At 44.9% G+C, this 12,418-nt stretch overlaps 1 protein-coding gene across 6 annotated transcripts in view; it reads left to right on the plus strand.

Moving 5' to 3' along the window:
* Window positions 1-2,147: 2,147 nt before the first annotated feature.
* Window positions 2,148-12,418, plus strand: part of npas1 (neuronal PAS domain protein 1) — a 60,115-nt gene continuing 49,844 nt past the window's right edge. The window contains exons 1-5 of one of the 6 annotated variants that reach the window (XM_035623588.2): window positions 2,148-2,232; window positions 3,158-3,223; window positions 4,182-4,298; window positions 4,499-4,620; window positions 4,725-4,865. The gene's annotated coding sequence lies outside the window, so the exon portion shown is untranslated. Of the gene's footprint in view, window positions 2,233-2,661; window positions 2,680-3,157; window positions 3,224-4,181; window positions 4,626-4,724; window positions 4,866-12,418 lie in introns of those variants that run through there. The other 5 variants (XM_035623589.2, XM_035623591.2, XM_035623590.2 and 2 more) reach the window with 5 other exon arrangements.

Consider the following 12,418-nt stretch of genomic DNA (forward strand, 5'->3'; position numbering starts at 1 on the left):
GTGACGGAGATGAGGGAGCGGAGGACAGACGGGTTGCAAATCGGTGAATGGGATCATTATTTGGGAGACGGGAGGGAGGAAGCATTAGTGACCACTGGTACTTGTGTGTGAACGTCGGCCAGTGGCGTTCCCCGTGTATATCAATGTGTTAATACTGAACTGACTGTGAGGCAGCCAAAGACTGTGGAAAAAAGGGTCAAGGGAGAGATGGGAAGCAAAGTGACAGTTTTGAAGAACAATTGAATTAAAAATGTGACTGTGGTTCAGCGATATGTGGCTGCATTGCTTTTCTTTCTTTCTTTCTATCTGTTTTTGCAACAATGGTGACAGATGTCTGTTAATTTAAAATGAGAAACAAGCAAAACTATATTCAAATGGTTGTTTATTGGTATGTTAGGGGGATTCTAACACTTTGCCCTTTAGTCAGTGGTGATAGAAAAAAAAGTTTCTTTTTATGTTTTATTTTAATAATTAAATAATACAAAGCATTTTTTAACAATTTCCTTGTGACCGACTGAGAGACCAGCCCAGTATAGTGCATGATTTCTTCCCGAGCGAGGAAGAGGGCTCCACCACTCTCACTATTTAAAGAGATGATAAAAGAAAAATATTAAGAAATGATGCGGTGGGGGGAGGGGTATATGGGAAAAAAATAATGAAGTACTGTAAACTTAAAAGAATACAACAAACAAAAAAAACTCATTATTTGCTGAGTATGGTAATTTGTGTAAAATGGGAATGGTGTATACAGCAAGGCCTTATGTGATCTGTACCATAGTTAATAAATCAAATCTTGTAAAACTCCTGCCTTTCCTGTCTCCTTGATTAACTGCTGACACGTGGAACAGAAATAAAATCCTGATCAAGTTTCTCCAATTTAAGCCTCCAGTTGAGATTCATCACATTTATGCTGCTGATGTTTTTTCTCCTTGTGCAGATGGATTATTCAGATTTAATTGAGTTGTAGATTTAATTGCACATGGGGGGGGGGGGGGGGTATGCTCAGTGAAGTTGTAATCACAGCCAAGGGGACTTCCGAATTAAGTGTCTGAATACTATCGAAAATTTGTTATTTCTTTTTTCTTTTCTTTTTTTCTAAACAAACATGTTTCATTTAGTCATTATGGGTTATTGAGAGTAGACTGATGGGCAAAAATTACAATAAAGTCTACATCACAATGAAGTGTGCAGAAAGTGAACTGAAAACTTTCTGAAGCCGCTGTACACGGAGCAGTGTGGGGTTCATTGCCTTACTACAGGACACTTCCACATGTGGACATGAGGAAGGTGGGATACAGAGTAATGCTGTATATATCGTATTATATATCATATATATATTGTAGAATAATGCACTATTTTATTATCATTTTAGGTCTGTGTATATTTCTATTCTTGGTTGGAGCATCTATTACAAAAACTAAATTTCCTCTCGGGATCAATAAAGTATTTCTGATTATGAAACCTCCCAGTTAATGACCATTCTGCTCTCCTGACAGAATGGTTGCTCTACTCTCTTCAGACTTCTGAGGGACATCGGAAACCACGGGGGAGTTGTTTGGGGGGGGGGGGCAGACAGACTGGGGTCACAGCAGCCCACGGGACCCTCCTGATTCCCGCATGAGTGGCCCAGGCTGTGCCGTCTCAGGGTGATGTGAGGACTCTGCTCCCTGAGAGGGTGACGTTGAAGGCCTCGCTGCCATTTCATGGTGCCCCCATCTGACCTTTTCATTGAGTCAAACCAAAGGAAATCCATGTCCATGACCTTTGTGGCGCATCTCTCCACTCTCTGGCACAGGAAGAAGAAGAAAAATCGGCTGATTGGGAATGAAAAGGGCAGGTCTGTGTGCACACAGGACACATGACCCTTGAACTCTAACCTTTAAGAAGTGTCATGACAGAGAGAGTGCTAGTGGAAGACGAATATAGGGATTGTTAACGTTGCACGACTATGAAGTGAATTTAAATTACCGCTCCACTGCTCCTATGAAGACATTTGACTAAATCACAATTACATTTTCCCCGTTTCTTGTTTAGTGAAATGTTTCTCCACAGGCATCTCTGCTGCTTTTTCCCCATGCGCATGCACGAAGGCGCCACTAGGAGGCGGACTTGTCCCACATTACCCATGAGGCACCGCTCGGCCTGTATCCGGGTAGATGGAGGCGCACGCGGAGCTAATTGATCTGGTCGAGATTTGGATGTCGACAGTTGAGACGACGCGTTAATCCTGAGGTGAACGCCTCTGAGGACTCTTCCCACTGATGTAGAGCTCCACTTCCCCTCTCACAGTTTGAAGTTGGAGGAGGAAACGGCTTTGACTAAACTCCAGACTCCAGAGGTTGTGTGGAGGAGGAGGAGGAGGAGGACAAAGTTAAATCGGAGTCATTGTGGCTCAGTCCCCGGTGCGAGGCCAGTGAAGTAGCGGGGCCGTTGTGGAGGAGGACTTGGGGGACATTAGACTGTAATACGGGGGGGGAAGAGAGACTTGGTCTTATGATGAGTCGGGGCACGTCTCTCCGCTCAGCCGTGTCTTTCTGGGCTTCGAGCTCGCAGCTGCGGCGGCGGCGGCTATTGAATTCAGATGCGCCCCGTCCCTCCTCCCGCCACAGGTGGAGCCGCTCCCATCAATACACTGTCCGAGTCCGACCGCGGGCCGATCCGTCTCGTTGATGATTTCAGGTGCCCCTGCCCCCCCCGTCCCCGTCCCCGTCCTCCCGGAGGAGCCCATTGATTAATGTCTGGGTCACTGTGGTATTTCCATATTGATAACTCGATTGATGACGGCGCTCCAGGAACAGGCCGTATTGACCAGCCGGGAAGCGATACGTTCTTTACACCGGTCGGCGGATGTGTTTATCCATAATGGGCCTAATGAGGGTTAGACACACAGGGAAGTGGCGGAGGCTCAGGGAACACACAGGCGAAGGAGGAAGTGAATGATGTGCTGAATCCGAGCGCCACCAAACAGGAGATATTATTATCCTGCTCCTCTTCTTATTGGTCGCCAGGGGAACAAATGAGTTATACATCTAATACTGATCAACAGAAAAGTTGTAAAGCTATGCACCTGGTGAATGATTATATACTGTATGTGAAATGCTTCTGCAGGATTGACTTCATGTCAATGCCTCATAGTTGTTGTTTTTTTACCTTCTAGGTCTCTGGTTTCCAACCCTTGATGTGTCAGAAGACAAATCTAAGAGGACACGAGATGATCAACAAGGTAGGAAGACACTTGGACATAGCACCACACAGTTGTATGTTTGTTTCTGACTAACTTTTCTCAAATATTTGCTTTTTTATTTTAGTCTAAACTCTATTGGACTTCGGCTAAACTGGTGTTTAAGGTGTTTCAAAGGTTTCTCCTTCACTTTTTCTAATGATGCCCTAAAAATATGACAGCAAAAAATGATCAAAAGGGTCTCTCGGCATCATGCATACATCCTATGACGGGGAACAGGGGGGCTTTCAACGCAATAAATCATCATTAAAAAACTACAAATATCAGGTCACGTTATGTTGCATGTCAATCAGCAGCATGTGCCCGCATCAGTTCAGACTGCACAAGGCCGAGGCCGAGTTTTCAGCCGTGCACTTCATTAAAGAAAGTGCAGAATTACTTCTGAGCGAACCAGCCTTGAAGATCATCTAACCTTATGCGGAACGCAGAAAGAAATGTGTCCAAATGAGCAACGGCTATCACAAGCATACCGTGTGATGGACGTGCCGTAGTGCACACGGGTTTGGCAAGTGCTGCTAATCGTTATGCAAACTAATGTCATCTTTGTTGCTGTGTTTGCAATGATTTACTCATTATCAAGGTTTTCATGAGGTGTTAACGTGTGGGTTTTTTTTTACAGCCCCTCGCCTCTATGTGATTATTTTTTTGTGATATTTCTGCAGTATCTCTCTAAAAGTGGCTCTTTTTTTTTTCTTCATTGGGTCAAGTGCTCACACTGCATAATGCAGAACAACTCCACAGAGAGCTCAGAGTTGTGAACCCAATTTTGCAGACACCCTAATTTAAAGGACAGGGAGACAACAACATGATTCTTTGGGACTTGTTCTGCTTGTTGTGGAGATTGCTTTGGAGGCAGAGGGCATTGTGTGGAGATAATAGTCAGTGAAAAGAAGAAAAAAAAGAAGCTTTGAGCTGAACTGATCCCACTTTACGCTTTTAGGGTCAGTGGTCGAAATGGGTGCTCGGCCTGCCAGGTCCCAGTAACATGGATCGGGGGGTCCCAACGTATATCTGCTGATTACATCTCCTGAAGTGGAAAAAAATGCAAATAATAAATGTACGAGCAACGTGCTTGTTTTTTTGCTTGATTAATTATGCCGTTTAATTCCAGATCCACCATGCCGCTCCACCGTATAATTTCCCAGTGGTCTCGGCTGTTTCTTCTCACACACGCGCTCTCTCCTTTTTTCCTCATTGCAAAATGAATCATGGATCCAACCGTCTGCACCCGGGGGAGAGCGGCGAGCTGGCGAATAGGCTGACCAATCATGAGCATCAGAGGCAGACACAGACGGAGTGAGCCTTTTGTTGTGCGCTGCACACATCAAGTTAGAAGACAACTACCGATTCGGCCTGAAGAAAATTAAAAGATGGAGAGTGTAAGGTGGCAAAAATAACCAACTTCGTACATGTTTGTGAACCGGTTTTCTCTGGGTTTATTTGTTGACATTAAATCTCCTTTTCTCTCCCCTGTGCACTGCAGCTTGTCCAATCAGACTGGTCAGCGTGTGTTTATCTGAGTGGGTGGCAGGATTTCTGTGCCATTCATAATATCAACTGGGACCATGGCCGCTCTTCTATTCCCAGCCTGGCCAACCCTCTCTCAGCCTCCTGACAGTTCCAGGTTAGCCCTCTCTCCTCTCTCTCCCCTGGCCCTCCTCTTCTCTCCCCTCCAGCTTTCCTCTCCAGCTCTCCCAGGGGCCCCACCGAGAATACTGCTCAGATCCAGGCCTCTGAGCCCCAAAGCCGGCCCTAATCCTCCCCATCGATCGCCCTGAGAATTTCCTCCCCAGCACAGCAGGCCCCGCTCCTCGGCGCTCACACTCCTCAACCCTGAGCAGCCAGCTCTTCTCAAGTAGAGAGAGAGACGGAGAAAATAGCGCCAGGCACATTACCCATGTCTTCTCAACAGACAGGTCCTGTAGGTGTTTGAAGCAGGCTGAACGTTGCTGATGTTGTTGTCTGCTCAAACCCGTCTCAATGAACACCTCTCAATGTTTCAAGCCAAGCTGTCGATAAACTTTTTTTAAACACAAGTTGCAGTCAGAACTGCTCTAGATCTCTGCGCCATTCTATTCCTCTACTACAGTGACTCCAGTTTACACCTTAACACCACGTGCTGTGGTAAAGACTGTGTAAAAACTATTGTGGAAAGTCCAAACAGTTAGCTAAAAGTTATGGATGAATGCTTAAAACAGTTAGCAAAAGGATAAATGGTTAAATAGCATATTGAATATTGAGAATAGATTATTGAATATAATAAACACAAATGGATAAACAGCTGACATAACTTCACGTTCCACTCCTGATCCTGTGCAAACTTGACCAAAGTGGCCTAAACATTTCATGCGATTAGTCAGATCATCAATTTTATATAATGAATCAAGTGTTTGCAATCAATTAAAATTAACGCATTTGGAACATTACTGGTAGTGTCAATGTGAGGGCTTGAGGGAACATGTTAAGAACCACCGCTCTACTTTGCAGAGCACTAGATAAAGTTTGAAACTTACAGTTCATTGAGAAATCCAAAACACAGATTTCCCGGTGTAAGGATAGACCATATCTCCATCCGTCGTGGTGGAGTAATGGAAGGTGGTGTATGCTATACAACTCTACTGGAAGATGAGAAAGCATCATTACTGGGATCCTCCTGGGAAAGCTCCCAACCAACCGTCTATCCTGCGTAACATACTTGTTCATAATTTATTTACACGGCGAGCTCCCCCTGGACTCTGCTGTGTGTTTTACTGTGGAGGTATTTCCTCCATCTTCGTCTGTTTGAGAGACGAACCAGCAGTACAACAGCAGATGATAAAACCTCGTACTTTATCAAAACATTTACTCTGTAGTTGGCATAACCCAATTATGAATGAGAGGGTGGTGAGTGTGTCTGGAACGTTTGCCCTATCAAGATGCTGCTCTGTGGACCAGTTGGAGCATCTCTGTCTATAACTGGCATTAAAGGGCCAGTGGAGATTGTAATGTATCAATACCCGCATTTTTAAATCAGCCCAAGATATTTCTGGCAATATCGTTTTCCAATCTTTGTCTGGTAGATTCGTTCCGTTTACCTGGTGTAAACTGAACCGGAACAATATGCAGAGCTGTGGATTTTTCTTTTCTCAAAAACAACATTTGGATTTTATGCTAGTGATCAATCAAATACTTAAGTACATATTTCTGTCTCTCTCCATTGTCTTCAAACTCTCTATACTTCTGCATCTTTATTTATTTATTTTTCCTGTGCGGACTGCAGACCCTTAACTTTCATACACGCACAGTATTTTTGCAGGGCATCCTCCTTTCCAGGCCTCTATACTTCAGTGCACCGCTCTTTCCTCTCGTACCGCTCTCTTCCTGCCCTTTCCTCGTGCTCGCTTCCTCCCTTTCCTCAGCCTTTTCCTCCCATTTACCCTTGGTCTCCCTGCTCCCGTCTTGTCCACTCCCTCCCCTACTTCCCCTCCCGTCTCCCCTCTCTCTCCCCCTTTCTCTTTATTAATTTATTGGGTTGTTATTCTCCTTGCCTGGCTCTGCTAATGAAGGCAGGATGCAGATGAGGGCGAAGGTCATCTCTGTAGCGATCGACCCCGCCGCCCCGCAGCATGGCACTCTGACTGGCACAGGTCAGTGGCAGCTGTCAATCAAAACGCACAGAACGCACACATGCACGTACACATTCACGTGCATGCATGAAAACACACACACACTATCACTAAAATAAATATACATTAAGATAATGGCTATGTTGTACGACAATTAACAATTTATAATTAGCCGTGCAAATTCAACTGCCTCGGAGCAGATCATTTGCTAGTCTCTTACTGCCCACTTGTGACCTCCTCATCATAAGATGTACGCATCTGTGAGATTGTGAGCAACTTTACCAGATGGATTTTTTCCTTCTCAGATTTTTATATTTTTGATAATTTTCCGAGGCTCTAGGATGTAAAATAGTCCACAATTTGACAAGAAAAGTAAAAAAAAAAAGAAGAAAGAAATTAAGTTTGAGGAAGAAACACCTTCCAGTATTAGCAGTTTATTAGGGTTAAAGTATTATTTATTGTCAGTCTGTCAGTTGGTCCGTCTCTATCTTTTATCCGGACTGAAGCATCCCATCATCTGTCCAAGAATTTACTTTATCTCTCCATACCTGCAAAACTGACATTCCCACCAGCCTCAGCTGTACTTTGTGTTTGGTTCTAACTTGCAAATGTCTGCTTCCTTACGTGCTAATGGTCTTAAGTGAGATGGTGAACCGTGATGAACATTACACATGCTGAATGTTCAGAATGTTAAAATTAACAATGAGAATGAATTGCATGGCGGCTTTTGTTCTTCTCTCAGTCCCAATATGGGAGCCACTGACTTGCACATCATCAAACGTGTCTAAAATGCATCACCCGAACACATTAACTTGAATATACTTGCACGCAGTTTTTCATTTAACACATTAGCTTGTTAATTTACGTGTCCACGGGTTGAAGTGTCATAGCAAAGTGTCTGACCCCTGCCCTGCCTTTCATTGGCCTCGACATGGTGAAGACCTTCGCATCCCGCATCTCGACGCTTGTAGCGTTTACAACCCTCTGCTCTTCATCACAGCATGTCAAGAGTGTGTGTGTGTGTGTGTGTGTGTGTGTGTGTGTGTGTGTGTGTGTGTGTGTGTGTGTGTGTGTGTGTGTGTGTGTGTGTGTGTGTGTGTGTGTGTGTGTGTGTGTGTGTGTGTGTGTGTGTGTGTGTGTGTGTGTGTGTGTGTGTGTGTGTGTGTGTGTGTGTGCACTTTGCGTTGAGACATCTTGTATGCATGCTGATTTTGTTCATGGTTATTGTTGTCAGTTTATTTGTGTGCTCAGCCATGTTCTTGAGTGTGTTCACCTGCATCTGGGCGTCTGTGAATGTGCTTGAGTGCACAGCAGAACCACACACGCACACGCACATGCATACACATATCTTTATTAGCAGTATAGTAGTGTTAACAGTGTTATGCCTTGCGTGAACCTCCCCACCTTTCCCTCATATCTATGCAAAGCTGGGGTCCTGTCAATCAGTCACCTTGGTGACATGGAGCCCCACCTCCCCAATTAGAGCTGACAGGGCAGGATTAGGAGGGGGGCGGGCCCCCGCCGACCTGCCTACGTGTCAATCACGCGCCGGGCATCCACACGCCTGTTTACTGTCAGATCCCATCTCCGTCTGTCAGACTGCACGGCAACCATCGCCCAGGGAGGGGAGGAGGAGGGTGGTGGGGGGAGGCGGAGAGAGGGGAGGAGGAGATCTGATCGGAATTAACTATGCTTCTCCCCACAGACCGAGCGTGCTTTTAATTCATGAAAGGGATGAGAGGAAAGTGGGAAGAGAGAGGGAATGATAGAGGGAGGAGAGCGTTTAAAACCCAAAGCAGGGCCTTCTTTAGAAGTTTTCAGAGTGATGTTTCTTCTCTCTCTGACAATCACTTTTCTTCTCTCACTAACTCTCCCTCCTGTCTTTCTTTCTCACGTATACTTCTTTCGAAGGTGTGTTCCATGCTGCCTTAGAGCTGCTACGATTCATCAGCACCTTCCCTCTCGCTCTCTGAAGTTGTTATTTGACCCTGATTTTTTTATAAGTCGCACAAATATCTATTTGTTTTTTTTTTGTTAGAAAGTTAAGGTCAATTTATTTAGTTGTGCACATGCTCATGCAAATGTGTGTCTGTTTCTGTTCGTGTCTGAGGATGTGGGTCCTGCTATCCACCTACAGTATGTGAATACATAATGCTGCTTTAAAGCAGTGTCATGTGTGCAGAGTTCACATAATGCTAATGTGTGTGTGTTTGCTCGTGTATTCGTGGCTCCGTGGTCCCGTGTGTGTGTGCATTTCTTCTTTTTTAGGGTCTCTGGTGGTGGCCTTGCTTTGACCTCCGTGGCCTCACTCTAATCCTTTAGCAAATGAGGGCTGTGTGGGGCTGAAGGGGCTATTTGGGGGTCTCTGCAAAGCCACAGTTTTCGGATTATAGGACCCGAGCGAAGGTCTTTGGGGTTGTGAGGTATGAAGAAGAGGGAAACAATAGGTCGTAGTAGAGAGAAAAAGCAGGATATTGTCCGCATTGTGTTGGCCAACAGTGGTCATATTGGATGTTGTATTACCTCCACCAAAGAGGTTACGTTTTTGTCCCCTTATCTTTGTTTCTCATTAGTTGAACAAACCTTGCAGATATTTAAGTTAGACTGTAGTCCAAAAAAGAGTGCATTGTTTGTTGGTGTAGATTTGTCTGCTGTGTGGTCGTTTAAAAATGACATTCCAATTTTACTTGGTTCCAGACGAATGTGTCTAGACAGGTTGTTGTTGCCCATTTTGCCTGCACACAACACGCCTACACATTTCATCCAATCTTTACCAAGTTTGGTAACATGATATATTTGGATGATATACTGTCTTGAACACATCGTTACATTGCAACCAGATCTGGATAAAATAACAATATCTCAACTCAAAGCAGCTCCTGCGCAATTTAATAGCATATCATCTATAGGCGGTGATGATGGAAATTATACTTTAATTTGGCAATAACTCACTGGTCTTGTCTGGCTAGGCATAATTAAACCTAACAATTTTTTTTCCCTTCTTCCCTTTTACATTTTCAAATTGTTATTTGGTACTATACATTATTATATTGTACAAATATCTATTATAGCAACATTAAAGAGAAGAAACACCAGACTGTCTTAATTTTAAGTCACATTCACTGGTGCATCAAGAATATATTGAGCATTGTGTGGCCCTGGCAGTGGTATGAGTTTTAGCTCAATGTCTTTCTTCCACACTGTCGCTTAAGTATATATATATTTTTGCATTGTGTCTGGTTGGTTGTCATGGTGAATTAAGTAAAGTCAGTTTATTTTGAATAAACTGCTTGTCAGCCATCATTCAATATGCCACTGTACCATGTCATTCCTGCTGATAGCTGTATGTTCAAAATATTTGTTGTTGCCAGGCATTGGTTTGTGCGTGCGTGCGTGCGTGCATGCGTGTGTGTGCATTAGAGATGCAATCCAGGGTTGTGTCTTAAGATCAGGTGTCTGTTGGTGTCTGCCGAACGACCTCGCTGCAGGGAACAGGCGATCAGGCTGAGAGGGAGCCTATCATGTTAATTACTTTACACACACTCCGCCAACCACGCGTGTAACACAACTGCTGAGTGCACACACACACACACACACACACACACACACACACACACACACACACACACACACACACACACACACACACACACACACTCACACTCACACACACTCATACATGCACCTGGGCCCACTGTTAAGCACATGCACATATACACACACAAAATCATCCGTCTTTCTTTCATTCTGTCGTTTTTCTGTCTTCCCACTCTCGCTGTTTGAAGGCCTTGGACATCAATTCCCTTTTGCTTTCAAGAAAGATTGTTTTATATTCTAATCAATTCAACTCCGTCTTGTGAAATTAATTGACATTCATTCAATGATTTTAAATTCCTCCGAGGATGTTCTTTTGTTTCAGCCTGTCAGTGAGCTGCAAGTGAGATCGGGCTAAATGTTTTGTCATCTCACACTCCAGGGGTAAGCCTGCTCCCATGCGTGTAGACTGAGGTCAGCTTAACCTCTTCACGGTCTCGTCTTTCGTCGTCTTCACCACTTGTGAAAGGAGGAGGGGGCAAAACAATACAGATTCATGATCAGGAACATGGGTGAAACTCATTCTTCTGTGGCATCCTGCATGTGTCACCTTGGGAGAATCATGTTAGGGGGTTTGAAAGACAAAGTCCGGCGCTCTTGGTCTGGCGAAGCAGAGGAGTGCTATTGGCTGGGGCAGCTTGATGCCTTTAGTTAAATGATGCTGGCAAGCAGAGGGATTGCTTTGGGAAGTTGTCATCCATCATGATTTTAGAATGACTCGAAGCAGCACTCTGCTTTTGGGGTTATGGTCTGCGATCTGTGATTTGTGTGTGTGTGTGTGTGTGTGTGTGTGTGTGTGTGTGTGTGTGTGTGTGTGTGTGTGTGTGTGTGTGTGTGTGTGTGTGTGTGTGTGTGTGTGTGTGTGTGTGTGTGTGTGTGTGTGTGTGTGTGTGTGTGTGTGTGTGTGTGTTTTGGGGGTAAAGGAGTGACAAAGAGACTGTATTTGTGCGCTAAAGATAGTCCTGGTAGTTGAACTGTTCCTAAGGAGGAGTTTTGTTCCTCTTCTGTATGTTTTGTTGAGCTCCACCGGTTAAAGTTACACTCTATCAGACAAACATGATGAATGCAGACATGAACTTTTTCCTTTCACATGTGAAGAATGCAGCAGGAGATTGTCTGAGTCAGATGCTTTCTCGACAGCAGGAACATTTCCCGAACAGGCAAGGGGTGGAGCGCTCCCTATTCCAGAGATTTTCCTGCAGTAATGAAATTTGACACGGGGACTTCAGCTTAAGGAAGATGTCTGGACTTCATTGCATGTTGGAAAGCAGCTTTCGTTCACACGAGTGCATGTGCCTGGATACATTTTCTTTAAGCTGAAGCATTTTGTCTGTATTTGCCTTTCCCCCTCTTCCTTTTTCCAGGTCCATCGCTTGCCCAAGCTAATTCTTCAATTAGTGTGATCCCGATATTCAGGAGAGATCATGGCGAGGGCCCTACCAATCAATGTCCAATTAGCGAGGCTCCGTAGCCCTGGAGAAGAAGGGGACACCTGCTGTGGTCGTTTTAGAGAACGGGAGGTTGGGGTGGAGTCTGGAGTTGAAGGTAGAGGTTTAGAGGAGAGCGAGGAGACCAAAAAAAGGCAGGGCGGAAGCATGAAAGAGAGGTTAAGAAGAAAGCATTCAAGGCAATGGAGGTCTGTAAGTGGGCGGAGGTGGGAGGGAGCGCCGGGGTCTGAGGAGGTGGGGTGTAGGTGTTAGATGCTCAGTCAAGCTGTGTGAGGACAGTGTAATTAATCCATTGAAGATGTCTGATTGCTGATGACTTTGGGAATACCAGAGTGGTGGCGGTGCCTGGGGGAAGGGGGAGCGCTGCAACAAGATGGATGCAGGGATGCGAGGAGGGGAAAAGCAGAAGGGCAACAGAGGGAAGGATTGAGATTAATTGAGACGAGGGAAATACAGTACCTTTTTAAATGAGAAGGATGATCTCAGTGACAATGCAAAAAAGGAAAAGAAAGGGACGGGGGGGGGCAAGG

Source organism: Scophthalmus maximus, chromosome 11 (assembly GCF_022379125.1).
Source record: "Scophthalmus maximus strain ysfricsl-2021 chromosome 11, ASM2237912v1, whole genome shotgun sequence".
Lineage (NCBI taxonomy): Eukaryota > Metazoa > Chordata > Actinopteri > Pleuronectiformes > Scophthalmidae > Scophthalmus > Scophthalmus maximus.